Below are 19484 nucleotides of genomic sequence, written 5' to 3'. Positions count from 1 at the left end.
ACGCAGTGTTATTAGATGGGGGGTTAATTACGCCGTCTGACTGCCGTATTTGTTGGGTTTTCATGAACTGCCATGTTACATTGTGAGTTTCTGCAGATTTGAAGTCCATGTGATGTTGGAAAGTGATAATGGCATTGAAGTGGCACTAAAGCACAGTGGCACTTTGAGCTAAATCCAATATCAGCATGATAAAATGCTCATAATCTCAGTGGCAACAAGCCAATGTTAATCAGGAATGATGGAAAGTGACATCATCAATCCATCTGTACTGAATTTCAAGATAATCCATCCAATGCTTGCACAAAGTTTTCACACAAAACCAGCCAATGTCAACAGCCGATGTCAAACTGTCGGTGGTGGCAAAATAGTCAGCAGGGTTCATCCTCTAGGAACCACGAATATCCATTAAGCAGAGTGCCGAGATAGTTCATTTGACCAGACAAAACATTTGCCTACTTCAGTTAGGGGATAATATACATTCTGTATGTTTGTATAAATTATCTATCCATTCCATGGTTACTCAGATATTACAGCCTGGGTCAAAGTGGTGGGCCGACTACCTGGACCGTATGTGGAGCTATGCCGCTAGCGTGGCTAAAAAATGAGGCAGCAAAACAAATTCACCTCAAAGAGAAAAAAAAAACAAATCTTCTGTTTTCTTCTCGCATCAATACGAAAATAAACATACCTGGAGGCGAGCAACATCGTTTGATGTTATACAGGTAGAAAAGCTGAATGATATTCTGTAACAGCGTGATCATTTTCTAATAAACACAATGACAGCTCTATAACGACTTTGGTTAGCAGAGTTTTAACTTTGGATAGTTTTACACAAAACAACACACAACAATGTATAAACCAGTGATGGCCTCGGGTAATTAGCAAACATCAGCCCGCATGGAGTTTATGTTTTGATGTAGCGCCGTTCCTCTTTTGACACAGAGGAGCAAAGTAGAAAGAGAAAAATGGACTGAGCAGAGGTTGGGTTAGAGGGGTCATTATTAAAAGCAGGCCCCTGGGTGGAATAAAACACAACATAAATAAATGAAGAGACATGCTAATAATAATGCTAATAACAGTAAAAAGAAAACTGCTCCCTACTAGTGCAGTAAATATTACGCTGTGCTCATTAGTGTCAACAACCCTCAAGATGACTTTCATATGATTAAAGAATATATTATGTGAGACACAACCATGTTCTCCTTTAGTGTATTTATACTTCGGAAAAAACAACACAACACATCAGTAAAAGAAATCAAATATAAAATTATGTTTGGCTATGTTTGTCAATAGATTTAAATGTTTAGTTGTAATTGATCGCATGACTTCCCTAGTTAACGTGTTTTAATGCAAATTAATGATACCGTTTTAATGCGTTTTTTTAATCTGTTTCAAATGTACGTAGAAGCATGTGGCAGGGCTTTGAAGCTGAACGTATCCTTCAAAAAACTGCGTCTAAATCCATTTTTGCTTGTTCGTTTCACTTATTTTCTTCTTCTTTAGTGAGTTTTCAGTCAACAGCAGGTATGACTGCCCTCCGCAGGGTAAAAATATTTTTGTCCGAACTTCAGATTCTGCTTCCTTTGCAAAGTGTTGCTGTACCACAAGTGTTACCCGATTTCCCAAAGTACATGACAAGCTGAGGTTCTAAAAATATAAAATTTGTATTTGGCTGCCTGAGTGAAAGCAAAACATAGAGAGAAACAAATCACTTCTCTAAAAAAATCTATAAAATTTCTATGATTATGATCCTCTTCATGACCTCTGTTGAAATATGCTACAAACCCAACACTATGGATTAATTTTCTGAAAATAATTGACTGTTAATGTTGTTTTGTAACTTTCTGATCGATTTTTGATCGCATGGCATTGTGGGTGCACTGTGTTTGAGGGAGGCGGCTCTGCAGAACTTTAAAATTGCCATGGGGATCATACAGATTTATTGATATGATGTTTTATGGCTAATTGTAAAAGTGGGAGACTTAATCATTTTAAAAATTTAATTCAATTCAATTTCATTTATATAGCGTCTCAAGGCGCTTTTACAGAACCCAGAGCCTGAAACAACCAGAGCAGGGACTAAGGCGACGGGAGCGGCGAGGAACAACTCCCCTTTAACAGGAAGATACCTTGAGCAGAACCCAGCTAAGATTGGGGGGCCCATCTGCTAGAGGTTGGCCGGGTAGAGACAGAGAAAGAAAGGCAGATATGTGGTCCCCAGTGTTAGGCAGTGATTTCCCCCCTTTCCGTCTGGCAGCAAGCTGGATATGCTGCCTGGCTAATGTATGATTGATTGTTGACACTCCACTGCCCCTGACTTTCCTCCCTCTCAACATGGTTAATGGGCCAGCCAAAGGCAGGTGCATCTCTTTGTCTGCACATTTGTGCAAAAATAAAAAATAAAATAAAATAAAATAATAATCAGTGCAAGCATTTTAGGATTATTGAATTATATTGATGGATTTATGCTATTTATGCCATTGCCGCCTACGGGTGTATTGTGGGATGTAAGCTGGTGCTCCCTGGTTCAGAATGCGGTGTGTTTGAGCATAAGTGGTAGTCACGGAGTCTGGCCTCGGCTGAGCTAAATGAAGCAGAATGAAACGTGTGTTTGACGTGGAACGCGATTGAATCAAACGGCCCACTTATCGCATTAAACCCCCACCACCGCACCCCACCCCCACCCGCCAACCCCTACTCATAACCTCTCTTTCTCCCTCTGCTCACAAAGTCCACACCCACCCCTCTCCGCTCCCGCCCGTCCTTTAAGCGCCGGAGTCCATCAGCGGCCTTTCCCTCAACGAGTCCGCCTTCACAAATTACTTAAGTATCTGCCTTCCTCGTTCCATCTACGCTCCACACCATCTTTCTCCTTCATGTGTGCCCCTGTGATATGTTTTCTATAATCCTCCTCTCCCATCCTTACAATAAACACTAAGGTCAGTGCAATGCTAAGTGCTTCCTGGCAATCATCATTGGTTTAATAGTGGAAGGCATGTGTGTGATTTTGTGTGTGTGGGCACTTGCTTGAGAGGGGGACAGGCAGGGTTCTGTTCAAACAGCCTCCTAATCATTTTATCCCTGTTTTACAAAGGCACATAATAAGTGATTTAGAAGGGATTATCTGTGTAATATATACATGGGTTGTTTTTTGTTTTTTTTTATTCACAGGGAATCTTGACCCTCTCTTGTCTTTGTGTCTTCCTTCCCTCCCTCTGTCTCCTCAGGCTCTTATGTAACGTCGCTGACAAAAGCCGGCCGCTTCGCCCCGGTCGTGGAAGGGGAGAGGGGTTGGGAGGATAGAGGGGAAACTGAGGGAGAAAGGGAGGAGAGGAGCGGAATTTCAACGAGCTGTCCTTGATGACTGACCAGAGTAAGCGTCATGGTAACACTGCCGTTCCTGTTGCAGAGGAGTCCAGGAATCCGGCGATTATGAATGTGCTGCGTTTGACGCGTGGGAGGAGGGGCGTGGGAATCAGACGTAAGGTTGATGAGATGAGAAAATCTTGCATTTAATTCAGATTTTAATTAGCAGAGAGAGGACGCGTGAATTATGATCCGCGGTGATAAAAGACCCCGTACCCACTGCCTCCTCCGTTTCTCTCTGTTCATTTCCCGACATTGCACATCAAAAGGTTCTCTCGTGACATGTGCTAATCATAGGTTTCTACAACATAAGCACTTGGATGTAATTGAAATCATCAACCTTGCTGCAGGTGATTTCACATAATCCTCCCTATTATCGTTCATGAACTGATTCCACACACGTCTTTCATCCAATCAAAGTCATCCAGAGCATTCGGTCAAGAGCCTGGCAGGCATGTATTTCAACTACTGATAAACTGAGAGATTACTTGACCAGTTTAGCGTTTAATATTTATCATTAGAGACATTTACCGAATGATTCCCGCAATGCTTTTTATGTAAAAAAATCAATAAAGCGGGTCAAATGTTTGACATTGGCACTGACAGTCCTGATCACCTCGTCTCGCATCCCCCAAAGGGGTCCCAATGGCAACACCCCTCTGGGAGCGAATAGAAATGCCGGCAAGATTTATGGGGACCCATTACCCTTTTATTACTGTAAGTAACAATGAATAATTGTTTGTAATCAGGACATTGGGTTGGTGAAAACAGTATTAGGCTCACCTCATATATCACCGGACAAATACTAGAGGTGGGGACAATGAGAGATGAGGACACTATTGGGGAGGAACCTCTCTTATTTGTAATTGTTTAACCCCCAAGTGAATATGATCATGCACAATGGCATGGAGGCACAAAGGCTTGGCACGGAAACATGTGAGTGCGCACGAAAATACCTCCACTCCCAACACACACATACAGTAAATGTATACTCCCTTACTCTAGTGTACACTTGTTGGAGGGATTGCTGATTAACAAAGTGCAATTAATCACAGCAATGTAGTGGTCACTGGGGCAACTAAAAACCAGTGTGTATTGTGAGCAGTGGGGAGTGGGCTCCAGCGGTCTCTCTCTAAATGGCTCTAATATAACATGCTGCGCTGTAAGCACCGCTGCCTGGTTGTTTGTCATAAGGACGGCCGGTGTACGCGCACGCCAGATATCAGATGAGAAAAAGACTGTTTCATCACGCTGACAGGACCGCGAGCACAAATAAATAACCGCACTCCGTCGCTCACTTCCCTTTTGTCTAGCCACTTCTGGATGCATCACTTTGCATTTGACAAACAACAAATGTGCTCCCGACTAATGTATTTATAACATACACTCCGCCGTGGCACTCCTTTCAATTTTCCTGCGTGACACCACTTTTGGCGAAAAACGTCAGATTACACAGGAATGACAATGAGATTTACTGCTCACAATAACAACTGCTATTCCAATACCAGGTGCTCCCTAAGGGGTGGTAGCAGGTTGGATGACGAGGGCTGGTGAAACTACACATCCCACGGGGCAGAGCTCCATTGCCAGTGCTCCTTCTGGGGGTAATAAACTTCCATTGATCCAGTGACAGCCCTGATTAAAATCAATCCAGAGTCCATGGTGTCCCAGTGTGGCAGACTGAAGGGACCATCAAAGGAGGAGGGATGGTGTGTCGGGGAGATGTGTGTGCTGGCTAATGCATATTAATAAAACAATACCTATGATGTGGGTGTCATGTGAAAGTTTAGGTATTTATGACTCAATAATTTGAGTGGCTGTTGTCCGTTTAACAGTTTATCTCCAGAATCACAGTCAACACATTAATGCTGATTCCTTTCAAAGGAATGCTCTTCAATTTTTCTAAAGGCAAAGGCACAGGTTCTGTGATTTGAGCCTTGGTGGACCCGTACTTTGGGAAATCAGGAAGCAGAAACATGCTTGCCCCAGGATAAAAGGACAAGAAAAAGGGTCATCCAAATGGCAAGTTCAGCCCCAAAGCCCGGTCTGATGGCTCTCCCAACAACAAACAATGGCACCTGCATTCACTGTCGATGTGAAGCGAGCCACTACCGGAGCATGACATGTCCCAGATACCACCCGCTAACACGCATGCAGGACTTTTGACATTATTCTGGAGAATATTCTGGACCACTGGTCATTGTCTGGGACTGTTGCAATAACAATAACAGTCATCCACATAAAGCAAGCGCTTTGCACATGTGCAAAGCAGGAATTTATTTGCTAGTAACATTAGCTTTAACACAAAACAGCCTGAGTTTGGTTTAGGGTGTCTTGGCACCAAATTGATGAAAGATTACCCAATGCAAAGGTCTGAGTTAAAGAGACTGGAGCTTTTGTTGTGCGTGAGATGGGATTAACAGAGGCCGGCAGAAGGACACCTACAGGGCAGGTTTTGATTTATAGATCAGAGCTGGATCTCAACTAATTATAGCAATATTAGCTTCTCTTCTTTACACAAAATAGAGTCTAATTTCCACTTCCTTTTTTTACTATTTACACTGCCCTAACAAGGGACACAAACTCATTCAAAAAAAAAAAAAAAAAAAACATTAGCATCCAGTCACAATTCTCACTTAATGCAGTCCAAAAATGCTCCAGCTACCTGCATGAGCTTCATGGCTACGCCATAACTCCTAAACCTACGGTCATAAATCAAACTTAAGGCCTTGGATTGTTGTAGTTAAACCACTTAAGATAAAGGATAGCTCAGATTTATGGATAAAGCCTAAACATTTTACCAATGAATAATATATTGGCAGTGGACAGAATCATAGGACGTCAGTGTTGAAGGAAGTACTTATATGCCCATCCATCACTCACATCATGGTGTCTGCTTTCTGCTTACTCTTTAATTCAATTCAATTTAAATTATGGTTACACTACCTCCTGTAATAAGGTTTTGAGTCAGCTCAACATGAATAGAGATGTGCAGAGTAGATAACATGAAAAAAATATACTGCATATATGACTGAAATCTTAAAATAAAGTACACTATTTTGAATATACTGACTTATGATAACACAACATCTGATATTAAGACAATCTTCAAATACCATAATCTTGGCTTGGTTTCATTTTTGAAATCCCAATATGTATTAAATGTCACCAAAATGGCACCTCATCTTAAAAAAAGAACAGGTTCTGATGTGGTTTGTCAGCGTCAGTGAGATGCACTTAAGTATACTCACACAAAAAGGGGAAAAATACAAGAAGATACAAGATGTCATAAACGGCGTTCTTCTCCTTTCTTGTGATTTTCCTTTTGGCTCCCATACGTACGCTGTACTCGCTCCTTTTTACTTTCTCTGATGGAATGATGATGCATTGTGGGCTCTTAACATATGGCTGTATGTGGTTTGTGGATAGAAGGAAAACACACAGGTACACTGTAGATATCATGTACACCCCAAGGTAAAATCAATGTGTAAACATATACAGCATGTGGCATATCCACGGTGTAACACAGCCTCATAAAACGTTATTGAATAGGAGAAGCTGTGAAACCTATAACATGGTAAAGACATAAATTATGTGAATACCAATGTGACAACATAAATGGGACACACCATTGGGATGTACTTATCACGTGGAATGATTTGCTTTAACACTGCAGGCACTAAATCTGTAGTTAGGGATAAACAATGAAGACAACTTGATTAGGGTTAAGGGACCCTTACAGCCATTATACTTTTTTTTTTTTTTCATGGAAGCGCGAAGCATCTCCTTCCAACTGTAGGCTCATAAACTTGACATTGAATGTACAGTTATGTAAAATACAGTACTTTCAATACATTGTCTGTGGTACTTTACATAAAACATGTAGGGCGATGTGATGCTAAGCCTCTCAGTACATCATTACAGGGTTATTGCATTCAGGATTATTGATTGCCTTGCAAGCTCTCTGAGGCTGAAGGATCAGCACTGATGACACGGTGCTGTCGCGATTCTCGCATGTCAGTGTCACAGCTATGCCTGTAGCTGTTTTTGCCCAGTATTCAACAAAGTCTAATATTGAATAGTATATAACATACATACATCCATCCATAACCTATTACCACGTATCCCGTAGAGGGTCAATGAGGGCTATAGCCTCCCATAGCTGGCTTTTGCTGAGGCGGTGAGTACACCCTGGAAAAGTCAAACACATAAAGAGACAAGCTCTCTATGTTTTTTTTTTTGTTTTTTTTCCCTCATGTAATATCTTACTCTGAAAATAAACTATTATTTACATCTGTCAAATAAACCCTTCATAAACCTATGGTTAGAATCTATGTAACATATGGCGTACATTCGACTTGCAAAAAATTGCACCCCCAGACATTGCTGAAACAACTTATTCCCTGGATAATAAAATAGTGGCATAGGACAATGGAAGGAGAATCTCCGGTATGTAATATTCACCCAGATGGGGTCGAGTGTATCCAGCTCTGATCCGATACTGCTGATTGTCAGCGAAATGTTCAGCATGAGCACAGTACATAAAGCAAAGCGCTCCCAGTAGCTGTTTCAGAGCAGCCCTGCACAAGTCCTCAGGACACCACATTGATTAAAACGAAAAGTGATTCTCTATTATTCCACTGACCTTAATCTTTAAAAGCCAAACGCTGCTAGTTCCTTCATGCAAATTACCCGACCGCAGGACACCACCCACACTGGTGCCAGGCCTCTGGCCAGTGACTTGTCATCCAGGCTGGATCCGCTATGGCCTATGATCTGAGGCAATTGGGCTTAGAAAGCGGATGATAATTAGGACAACACTAGTCAGTAAATGATGTGATTGGCTGCTGTGAGGCAATGGGGGGGGGGGGCAATTTGGCCACAGAAGAGTCACAGGTGTTAGTGGTTGGAGGAGCTGCTGCAGGACGCATGGAAATGAACGAAAAACCAGCTGTGACCCATGAATAAAAATAACTTACCCGGTCTCAAAAGATGAGCTGAGTTCCTTGAGGTGGGAAACCAGTTTGATGTGCTCCTGATTGGTTTCTGAGAATCCAACTTTCCTCCCTTTGAGAATTGACATGCCTGCCCAAGTACTGAAGCAGGCACTTTGCAAACTGATTGATTTCTTTCACCTGACAAAATGAGCGTGTGGGGGAAAAAACAGTGTTTCAATTTTCTGGAGCAAGTCATCTTCCAAGATCAATATCACTACACAGTGATCACTACCAAACTGCAGCATTATCTTCCAGAGAAAACAAAATGGATGCTGTCATTAAAGTGAATCTGCCTGTTTTTGATTTTCTTTCTTTCTTTCTTTCTTTTTTTTTTAAGGAAACTTTCTAGAAAGTGGGGGGTTGATGCAGTAGCGATGATGCATGTCTAATTTTACCCAATCCAATTTTAACCCTGAACTGGTCACCCTTAACTAACTGTCGAATCAGATTGTGTGGGGATTGATCCTGACTTAATTGCTGGAACAAACAGTGATTTAACTGTTGGCTAAATGGACCACATTTGTTGGTTTTCTGAAAGGTCAGTCATCTGTCTAATACTGTAGATTATCACCATGATCCAAGACGTCAAAATACCATCTACCATTTATTCATGTTGCATGATTTACTCATGAACATGGGCGTAGAGTGCAAACTTGAATTTTACTGACATCCAAATTGGAGGAAAGGTGTGGGAATCAGACGTCGCTGTTACAGAGCTCCCCCTTTTTAATGGGTCCAAAGGTTATTGGACACTTGACTCCAAAGCAGTTTTGTGGACATGTGTGAAATATTCATTCATTGATATTCCTCACCAATTAGGCATGTTTAAATGTCTGGAGTTGGTTGCAGGTGTGGAGACTGCCACTGTAAACCAACAACAAGCCTTTGTAGATCTAACTGAATCAGCGGTAACACCACGTAGAAGATGCAGTAGCATACACTGCATTTATATTTTATGTCTGTATAATAAAATATACAGAGGGCATTAGTGAAACCTCTCCGTGAAATGCTTAACCAATGCATACTACATGCATGAAAAGCAAAGCAGAAATAAACTTTTAGCTATGAGAAGCAGAAATTTCAGCATCACAAGCAAGAATTACAATCTGCTTTAGCCACTGTCTGTTGGAGTTATATTCATGAAATCCCCATGGCGCAGAAACCACTTCACGTGTTTCGCTCATCACCCCGAACACAAGACTTTGTGGTGATACAATGCAATCCACGGCTGATAAGGAAAAGCGTCCCTGAATATGACACAATCTTGAGTGTGAGGTGCGCAAGCAGCCCGTGCCATTTAATCATACATTGTCTCCGAGAGTGAGCTTTTATTATACTCGTGTCAAAGCTAGGCAAGCTACTGTAATATTTACTTGGGCTGTCAAATGTAACATGAAAAATAAAAAACATAAAAATAAAATCTATATCTTGCTACCGTCAGACTGGCTTTAATTATCACAGCAGTAGATTCAGCATTTCATGTGTAAGCCAAGCGGGCTAAGGGCGTAAGTAGTAAACCAGCTAATATACGCAAGAACTTCAGCGTTCGGCAGAAAACAATGGATGTGTCAATCTCAAGCAAATCAATAGTGCCAATTGCTAAATGCATCGCCACAATTCAATCAGCATATAGGCTGATTTACACAGTGCAAGGTAAAAGCTCTGCGCAAAAGAATTCAAATCATGTCAGCGGGATCCCCAGTGCTGTGTGAAACTGAAAGGGCAATACTAAGTACATTTTTAGGAAGCATGTTGTCCACCCTTCTTAACATAGCCTCATTGCACCTTGAATCTTTCATTAGGCTTAAATTCCAAGACTAAGAAATTACTGAATTTATAATTTATTATGATTAAATAAACAAGGTCATGAGTCTAATCATGCCACCCCGAGCTCACTCCGTTGGGAAGTTGGTATTCCCCAGCAAAGATCTGCCGGGTGGTGTTGAATTTCTTTACAACAAAATGGCTCTGAATGGTTGTAGGACTATCCAGTAGTGTGGTATTATTTTCTTTGTACTTACTGAAACATGCCCCATAATGAAATAAAACGGCTACATCTAGTCAATTATATATGCGCGTTCTATACTATGCATTTATATATTTATGTTGAATAGCATGATTTTAACCAGTCTCTATGCGTGCATGCTTGTGAGAACTGTGTACAATGTGGAAAATAACTGAGAAGGGTATGTCTCATACGCCTGCTGAGTCTGTGCAGCTATTTTCAATAGGCTAACACAATACAGAGTCCACAGTCAGAAATCCCGAGTCAAAGTGCTTCCATTTAGTGCTCTAAGGACAACCGATAAGCACACATACACACACTGATATAACTCTTTCCCTAAGCAGTGGAGACACTGTGTGCTTTGTGATAGGAGCAAGTGAGAGAGACATGAAAGAAACAAATCCCTTTTAGAACCATCTGCAGTTGGTAACAAAACTATTTTAATCCTATAATACTTAACAGATGACTAGACTTTAATTTAGGACTCACAATGAGCAAACATAAGCACCTCTAACTAGGCTCAATCTGCTCATATGTTAAGTTAAAAAAAATGTCACAGTAGAGAATGCTTGTGTTTGCATCAGGTGTGCATCAAATTGTCCAGAGGTGACAAATTCTAGACCAGCACACACTGTTGTTTTTTTTCCCTTTTTTTTTATCAGTTGTTGTTCCATGTGTCGAAATGCAGGGTGTTGCCCACGGCAACAAGCCTGAAAGTCAAAGCAGGACTGATGTTTAATGAGGATGATTCTCACTGGCTCCTTATCACAGTCATGTCACCGCACAGTGACACATTTAATACCTCATGACACTCAAGGCGCTCCACACAATGCCAGGAGGACTATCAACAGCCACTTACCTGCACTATAGTTCACATATTTACTCAGACACGCACATAGACACACGCACACACACACATGCGGTTGTGTTCACGCAGACACACAGCCATTGCGGCAGAGCTTGTGTTTGCACACGCGAGCTGTGTGTAGTTCATCACTGGCAGTTGCATGATGGAGGCAGAGCAGACGGAAGATAAGGAGCCTAGATCTTTTCAGACTTTTAATGGAATGACATGGAATCAAAGGAGATCAGAGGCCAGACAGCCTGATATAGGAGGGCTATTTGGTTTGAGCCACTCCCCAGAACTCCATGTATTGTTGACATTTTGCTCGAGAAATACAAAGAGAGACCAGACGCCCAAATCCATCTTATCTTGGCTTTGTGTTCAACAGGTTGGAGGCTGGCCCAAGTGGTCTTGGCAAATGGCATGACGAATGGCAGCGCTTGCTTGGATGTGTCTTGTGTACATGGGTTGGAAAATAGTGAGAGTGCTATTTTCCCTGAGTGCTGCAGTAGAGAGGTAATTGTCAACTGTGCATCATCTAGCGACAAGACGATTCAAAAGCATTATCAGGTGGAGAGGCAGTGAAGGCCCTTGGCCTTGCAGCTGACTCATTGCTGTTTCTCTTTCATTCATGCACCACTGATTGCCTCTTCTCTTGCTTTAGTGCCTCAATTAGAGCATGTTTGCACTGTAAAAGAGCAAAACAGCAACAACATATACAAAATAAATAAATAAATAAATCCCCAAAAATTCCTTAAAATAGGAGAGGTAGAAAAGTAAAGAAGGCGGATTTAAATTCACCTTCATGGTACTTGTACACAGCATTCACAATGTGAAAGTCACAGTCCAAAGTTTCCCCTTCTCCTGCTAAGTGTGCAGGAGAGCAGGTGAGTCTTACTTTGTGCTGCTGCTGAGGCACTTATTACAGTTCACAGTCTATCATTTAAACGGCTCTCAGCGGTTCTTTGCATAATGTATCCTGGTTTGGTGGCTTTTCTTAGACGGAAACCTCTGTCAATCAATGCTCATCACTGAAAAAAAAACAAAAAAATAAACACCTGACCTTTATAGAGCAGCCGGAGAATATTTAAAGCTGTGTCTGACTATTTCCTTAAAGGGACCGCTGGTTTGGTTTTTGAAGTGGAACCGAAACCCACCAGACTCCATTGACAACTACTGTAACTTTACTTCCTAGAACACAGTAGTTGCGTGAGGTTGCTTAGTAGAGCGCATGGATTGGAGATTAGTTTTGTGTGGAACCAGTCAGTGAACTACACTCCTTGTCTCGTGCGATATAAGAAGGTAATGATGGTGCACTGGAAGCGACGAAACCTTGCTATAAGTTCTTCTCTTACAAATTTTTAAAAATATATGTACAACCTAATATCCATTTACAGCAACATACGACATACATAGTACCTACTGCGTTTAAACCGACCAAACGGGCAAAAATGCAACATCTAAATGTCAGTCAGGGAAACAAGATGTTTAAATAAAGCCTTTTAAGAAAATGGATTGTGAACTAACCCATAAAACCCATAAAACGAAACCTTCTGAGACTTAAATTTAGATGAGAGGTAATTCTTGTCAAACCAAAACCCCTGTTAATCCAATTCAAAGGCAAAGGGTTGCCTGACATTTCCCTGTGTGAGGAGGGGAGAAATGGATGCAAGATAAATGTGAGGGTACATAGCATAATTACTTTGATTAGATAGAAGGAAGGTGAATGCAGGTTTTGCAGAAAGTGTAGGTTGTTCCTCAATTATATTTCCTCTAGTGCATGATAAAATAGCAAGACAGCTTTCCCTGGCTTCTTTTTTAACACATTCATTTGTGCCTTATTTAGGAAATAATGATATTAAGTTTCTAAACTAATTATGTCATTCACTTTTACTCGAGTAAAATAAACAGATTTATTGTTTTGGGTCAGATATTCTAAGAGATGTCCTCAACTCTTTTCAAGTTATATGACCAAGAGGACTTCCAAGGCCTAAACAAGATTTGATATCACTATTAAATACATGCAATAACGATGAAAAAGGCTAAATAGCAATTACATATCAGTAGTGTGACTGGAAATGCTTTTTTTAAATGTGCATCACACCACCACACAATATGTAGAGTTTATTCAGTGTATATGTTGGATCCCTCGTTACTTTGCACCCCCCAAACAAATAAATAAAATAAAAATATTTCAGTCAAAACATCTGCAAATTTTTACACATGTCCTGAAAGCAGTAGTAGGTAACTGCTGATCAGTCATCTATAGCATATATACAACATGATTACTATTCTTCTCATCTGAAGCGCTTGTCATAGCTCAATATTGTAATGTAAAGTTAAATATGGGGAATTTAAATCCTTTATCTTAAATTCTGTTCAAAAATCTCCCTTCATCTTTCCTTTTTCCCTTCATAAGGCACACACACACACAGAGACTAGCTGCAAGAGAACACAGACCAAATTTAGGTGTAGTAGCTGTATGTGCAACGTGAAGTGGGCAGGAGCCCTGATGAATAATTTCAGCTTTGAGGCAACAATTGCAACGTCTGATGCAGTTGATTGAGATATGGTGCACATACAGTTTCCAAGCATTTAATACCAGGAAACGCTGTGCTAGCTGACCTTGAATAGCTGGTGAACCTGGGTGAAATGATTGCGGCAACTGTATTTTCTGTTTAGATAGAGAGCACTGTCTGCAAGAAGAGCTAGTTCCTGGTGATCCGTATTGTATGGCTTCGATCTGTACCATCTGTATCTGTGAACTAAAAGAAAAGCGTGTGAACTGTCACTGTTGTATAGGCTACCTCCATCCATTTACTAGCAACACTTTTATTGCCTGCATGTTTCACTCTGATGCATTTCCGGTGGGAGATGTACCAGAGGGTTACCTGGGCAACCGGAGCTTGGAACGTCCATTAGCTACCAACTGTGTGCTGCAAAGTGATGGAGCGAGTCGTTTTATATGTGGACAGGGCTTTACACCTTACGCCTTTTTTTTTCTTTTTTTTTTTCATTGTCCAACATATCCTCTCCTCCTCCCTCGCTCTGCTCGTTAAGCATCTCGTCTGACGAGGAAGCTTTTCCCGCTTTCTAAACACACTCGTGATTAGCATGCACACATACCTGCAGGCAGCCAGCTCATGTGTTGTCGGCTCTGATTAAATAAATCCGTTGACAATGTGAATAAGTGTTTAACAGCCACAGATTTATAATTCATTGTTCAATTGCTTTTCTTTGGAGACAAAAGACACTGAGAGAAGATACTCAGTGCCAGTCTATATATATAATATACAATATGCTTATAATACAAATGCTTAAATCAAGTTAAAGTACATGAATGTTTATGAGTCAAGTACATGAGCTGTTTTTGTATTTCCAGAAGCAGAGGAATTCCTCAGCAGACCAATGGGAGCTGTCAGTCGCTCAATGACTAACTTAACAGTTTCTAAGTATAGCTAACTGCTCTCTTAGCTCTTGTTTGCTCCCAAACATATCGGGCACCAATTAGACAATATTATTCAAACATTTTCTGACGGCCTTGGTGTACTGTAGCCCTCGTTGCAGTCCCCTGTCACTCAGCTTATTATGCACGCTCCTCCTCGAAATGAAACATCCACAAACCTTCCTCTCTGGGCTCTCCGAGTGAGGAAGAAGTGTACACATGGATCAGACTTGAGTCAACATCATTACTGCGCACTGCTCCTCTCTGGAGTGAAGTGGAGCAGGGCTTTTTTTTTTTTTTTTTTTTTAGTACATGCTGGTGGCTTTGATCCCGAGGTCTATAGCATGGACCCCCTCCCCCTTCTCATCCTCACCAGGCGTCACATTTGGTAATGAGACGTTTTGGTCAAAGGGAGAGTCAACGTTGAAATCCGTACATACATGTACGATGTGTAGGCATACATATTTATGAGGTCTGTCTTACTCTTAAACGCATGTCAAGCGCTGCAAACTGCACAGACAGCAGCAGGAGTTCACGCTCACTGCCTTCGTTCCTTCACAGCGCTGCAGTCATCTCTGTCCTCTAATGTCTAACTAATTTCTACATTATTATCATTAGCATCACGCCATATCCATCCATCTTGACTTGCTTCTTAGTCCTCCTCTCACCATGGGTCTGACTGTGCTCGCCTTTCTCTTCTCTCATCCCTGCCCTTTCAAGTCATACCATGTTATCGTGGCATTTTCAAAAGAGGGAGACAGAGGAGTGCGCGAGAGGGCTTTAGCCAGTTGTAGCACTCTTTGACAGTCCAATCTTTTTCCCCGGCCCCCTGGGAGTGTATGTATTTCAATAAGGTTTATGCAACACTATAAGACCCTGTTGTTTATTTTAGAGACGATATATTGTTTTATTCAAAGGAGATAGTTCTATATAGCAGCAGGGATCCACACAAATCCAACAAACAGCTTAAACTATAGCGGCTGCGATTTAGAGATTTGTTGTGTTGAAATAAAAATGACACACAGAGCTCTATAAACTGCTGTTCAAATTTGTTTGACTTTTCAAACTGAAACTTTTTCTTTAACTTAAATCACACACACAACATATAAGATAAGATAAGATATATGATCATTTTCATTTCAGACTAATTGGTTCATTTAATTTTTTGTCAAAGGTGTCACTGTGCCCTGATCCAAGAAGATAGCTCTTGTCAAGGTCCTGTATCGTTAACTCAAAGGACTTCAGAACATTCCTCTCTCAAATCCACTCAAACAATAAAGGATAAAGAAAGGACTTACAGAGTTGTATAAAATCTCCCCAGTCAAAGATAATCAGGGGAAATTACATTAAGTATGCTTGAAGGAATACAAAAACCTCCTCCAGGTCTGACTGACAAAGACTGAAATATCTATCAGTTATCAGAAAAAAAGCTATGTTTTAGGAGATAGCTATGTAGTATCACAATTCATGTTGCAATGAGTTATTTTGTCTAGAAAAAGTGAAATGTCCTTCCTAGAAATAGATATTTACAGTTTCTTTTTTTATTTATCAAAAGCATACAGAAGCAAGAAAAAGTATATTAACCCTTTGGAATTTTTGGTAAGTCTGATCTTCACCCAAGTCACAAGACTAGAAAAATCTATTGAAAAGGAAACTCTTGTTGTCTTGTTAAAAATTGTGTGAAAAAAAACATGTCCAGCGATGGTGTGAACAGTTCTCTTGATATCATTCCGCAGCATCTCAGTTTGGCTACCATCTAGTTTGACTATGATTTCCTTACAAATTAAGCTTGGCTTTTAGTTCAGCAACGGATCAACAGAGCCTACATTGTAGTTTACACCTCTCGATATGCTTGTGAGTTGGCATTGGTCTATAATGCCGGCTGCTACCCTAGTCATCGGTGTAGACCTAAGGTATAATTTTACAAACACTGACCGGAGAAGTAAATAACATTGACCATCTTGTGACAATTCAATGTTCTGCTGAGAAACTTTTGGACCTGGTATTCGTGTGGATGTTACTTAGACATGTACGTACTACCCCCCCTAGATCAGACCAGGCACCCCCACCTCATAGCAATGACACTCCTTGATGGCAGCAGCCATCCCCAGCAGGATGCAGCCTGACACAGGCACACATACAAAAACGGTTTAGGAAAAACCCAAAAAAACATGAAGAACAACAAATTTGGCCTCCGAATTCACTCGATCCCAAACTGATCAAGTATCTGTGGCATGCACTGGAACAAGCGTGATCTACAGAGGCCCCTCCCCTCAACCCACAGGACCCAAGGCCCCCACTAACAACATTCTGCTGCCAGACACCACAGGACACCCTCAGAAGGCCCGTGTCCATTCTCTGATTGTGCTGCTGCATTAGCCAACTTCTATGAGCTACAGATGGTGAACCTTCACATTATCCTGAAAGGTAAACTTGGGAATTCTTTCTCTCCTCAGTGATGGCTGCCTTGACACAGAGGCAGCAAAGCAGGCCCAAATCATGGTGTTTCATGATGCCGTGTATCATCTTTGGGACAGTGTTTTTCATGTTACAGATAAGCACTTCTCTCCCTACGCCGTATGTAGTGTTGCATCATATTTTTTCCCCAAACAATTCAACTTTCAGCCTACAGGCTTCTTCCTGGTAGCCTTGTCAGTATGCTCTTGTAATGTTTGTAATGTGCAGAGGAGCGGCTTCCTCCGGCGTGTCTCTTTGTATGGAAGGATCATAAAAAGTTAACCTGGTAACCAGCTCTAATAATTAATTTAAGCCTTTTAGTCACCTTAGCTCTGTGCTGTTTTCTCCTCCTCATCTCCATTTATAGATAATTCGTCCGACTGATGAATATTTAACTTGTCTGAGGTGACTCTAAGCCTTGTTTTTGTTCTATTCTTGTGAGCAGAAGACTGAAAATGCCTGAGTGAAGTTGTAATTGGGCCCCCAGTTTGCTGACACCTGACTCCAATTAGCTTTTAGTGACGTTATTAGCCCAGGAGTTTCATTCTTTTTTTTTAACCTACTTTGTGAATAGTCCAATAATATTACCTCTGTCAAGAACAATACAATGGCTCAAACGTTGTTAGTTAAAATACATGTTTGTTAGTTTGCAACTAGAAGATATGTGACCAAATTTCAGGACAAATTTATACATAAATGCAGATAACTGCAAAGGCTTTATTTACTTTTGATCGCTACAGTGAACACATGGAAATAAATAGTGTTTTCGGTGTGGGGGAAAAAAGGAGAGAAAAACACACAAAGCGGCAACATTTTGCAGCTCTGTCAGGGTCCTTTCACCCATGCGCTAATGGGGTAACGTAACAATGTTAGCGCTCGTCACGGAGATTAATTTACTGCAGACATTAGGCCAAATTTATGAGAAAACAGCAATATGCTGTCAGGCCCTGATGCGATCCACTTCATTCACTTATCCTGTTAACCACCTCATCCAGCTAGTGTGTGAGGCTGCAGAAATCAGGATTCTGGTGGCAATAAGGGGAAACTTAATCACCTCTCGCTCCTTTAATTGGAAACACTCAGGCCTAAAGACCTGACCTAGGAAGCTACACACTGTGACTGTCCTATACTCTGCTTATGTGCAACTAGTGAGCACTAAATGCTCAATGCTGTGCATGTAGTCTCTTGTACATATGTCTACAGTATGTCAGAGATCTCTCCAATTTAAGTTAATTATTGTTTACCTTATAGTATATAACATAAATCTCTCAACTTAAATCCTTCGCAGCACAGGAACTTATACACAGTGTTGCTTGTAGTACACTTAACAGGTTTAAACCACTGACAAAGATGTAGCGTAGTAATGGAAGATATCGTACAGAGTGTGTGTAGTTTACCAGTTTCCAGGTTCCTGACCTCTTTGGCCCCTCCCTGTCCTCTTTGCTCCCCCTCAGCACCTCTGTAATATCTTCCTCTCCTCTTATCTTCACTCCTTCCTCTCACCCCGCCTCTCTCAGATTTCACTCTGCCTCAACTCAGTCAGTGTCATTTGACATTTAAATTGAGTCTCAGATGGGACCCCTTTTGGACGGAAATGTTGGAAAATGAGAGGAGGGAGCAAAAGTCATCCCTCCACTATTTTTCTTTCTTTTTTTCTTCTTTTTTTAAACCTTTTGTTTTTATAGTGATATATTGGGAGAGGGATCGGTGGGCGCACATAGGTGCCTTTGTGTCTGTTTGTGTGCAAATATGTGTCCGTGCATGTGCAAATGTGTGTGAGAGGCACGCCTCCAGCACAGTGCAATAACAGGCAGCCTAATGAAAAGCTGGGCTCTGATTGACTGGCTGACAAAGCGGCCCACTGCATAATTATGTCTTGAATAATAGATGTCCGTACTTAGACTACCATGGTAGCGCTAGACTAGCCAACTCTGTCTCTGCATCAGGCCAGCAAAGCTCATGAAGCTCAGCTCAGCCGTGGCCAGACGTGCTCCGCGGTCACAGATTGCAAGGCATTCCCGCATCTGCATTGTGTCCAAATCAGTTGGACATGCACGACCAGTAACGTTGTCCACATGTTGCAGCATTAGACTTATTAGCTCAGAACACGAGAATTATGTAGCGCGGCTGTGTTGGCTGATACACATGTCAATCAGCCTTGCCCCAAGCAAAAACTCAATCACGTACAGTGGTGCCTTACTAGCAGCAGCTTGGAACCTGAAGCCCAGCTTGACGACTGGCTCTAATTTCATTAGACCCTGCCACAAGCTGCCCTAACAGCAGCTCCAGTTGCAGGGGGGTTACAGAACACTCAAACAGGTCCAGATTTAAAGTTATTTATATTCACAGGCGTACCATTTGCCCATATTA

This window comes from Chelon labrosus, assembly GCF_963514085.1.
Source record: "Chelon labrosus genome assembly, chromosome: 16".
NCBI lineage: Eukaryota > Metazoa > Chordata > Actinopteri > Mugiliformes > Mugilidae > Chelon > Chelon labrosus.
Note: the sequence above shows the minus strand (reverse complement) of the source record.